Raw genomic sequence first — 1,518 nt, forward strand, 5'->3', positions numbered from 1 at the left:
TTGACCAGGATGGTCTCGATCTCTTGACCTCGTGATCCACCCACCTTGGCCTCCCAAAGTGCTGGGATTACAGGCTTGAGCCACCGCGCCCGGCCGACCCTTTTTTTTTCTATCAACTTTTACTCTCTTATGTTGTATGCCATCTGTATGTTTGTGACCCTCAAATATGTGTCTCCCTCCTGTACATCCCCTATGAACATTCAATTGCACTGTCAACGTTTTCTCCTGGATATCTTTTAATTTGAAACACATGAACTTTTTATTTTTTATAGGTCAGAATGGTTAAATATTTCTCATTTTATATATTTCAACATAATAATAGGTGGTTCAAACTTTGGGTCCAAATTTGAGCTCTTTGTATTTCCCCAAAGCCAATTCTCTCTAAGTATTGACCATCACAGTAATCAGTTACTCCATCCTTCCTTTTGCTCGAACCAAAAGTTTGGAATTATCCTTGAGTGTCTTTCTTTCATGCTCCGTAGCCATTCCATCAGGACATCCTAGATCATGCCACTTCTTTTTTTTTGTTTGAGACGGAGTTTCACTCTTGTTACCCAGGCTGGAGTGCAATGGCGCAATCTCGGCTCTCCGCGTCCTGGGTTCAGGCAATTCTCCTGCCTCAGCCTCCTGAGTAGCTGGGATTACAGGCATGCACCACCATGCCCAGCTAATTTTTTATATTTTTAGTAGAGACGGGGTTTCACCACGTTGACCAGGATGGTCTCAATATCTTGACCTCGTGTAGATCATGCCACTTCTTACCATCCCTCCAACTACCACCCTACTACCACTTTTATCTCTTGAGTAAATTACTGTGGAAACCTCATAAATGGTTTCTTTGCATCTCTCCTTTGTCTCTTTTCAGGCTAGTCTCCACACAATAGCTGGAGTTGTTCTGTTAATCCAAAAGTAAATCATGTCACTCTGCTCAAACACCTCCAATTTCTATGATTTTCCTAAAAATTGATGGCTTGCTTACAGATTTGCAATTGTTCTTCTCCAGGTTAGAACACTTTATATCTCTTTATCTGAGTGTTTCCTCACTTCTTTCAGACCATGTTGCCAGCAGCTCAATTTCTGAGGTTTCCCCTGATCACACTATCTAAGATGGCAATCACTGACCCTTCTACCTCTCCTATCTTAATTTAATCCTTAGCACTTATCAGTATTTAACATGTGGTGCATTTTATTTATTTATCTTGTTTATTGTCTATATTCTCTTCACTAGACTATAAGCTCATCATGGCAGCAATTTTTAACTTTAGCTTTTATTTTGCTCTTTGCTGTTTCTTGGAACACTCTCAGGTGTATGGTGGACAATCAAAAATATATGTTAAATGAATAAATACTTTTTCCCCATAAATTATGAGCAGTTCTCATTTATCATTAATCTCTTCAAATATTGCCCTCCACCCTATTTTCTCTGTTTTCTCCCTCTGGAACAACAATTAGTCATGTTAAAACTTCTTCTTTTCCTTTTTAATAACTACACCTGACTGGCTTTTTTTTTTTTTTTTT

Source organism: Cebus imitator, unplaced genomic scaffold (assembly GCF_001604975.1).
Source record: "Cebus imitator isolate Cc_AM_T3 unplaced genomic scaffold, Cebus_imitator-1.0 Scaffold30, whole genome shotgun sequence".
Lineage (NCBI taxonomy): Eukaryota > Metazoa > Chordata > Mammalia > Primates > Cebidae > Cebus > Cebus imitator.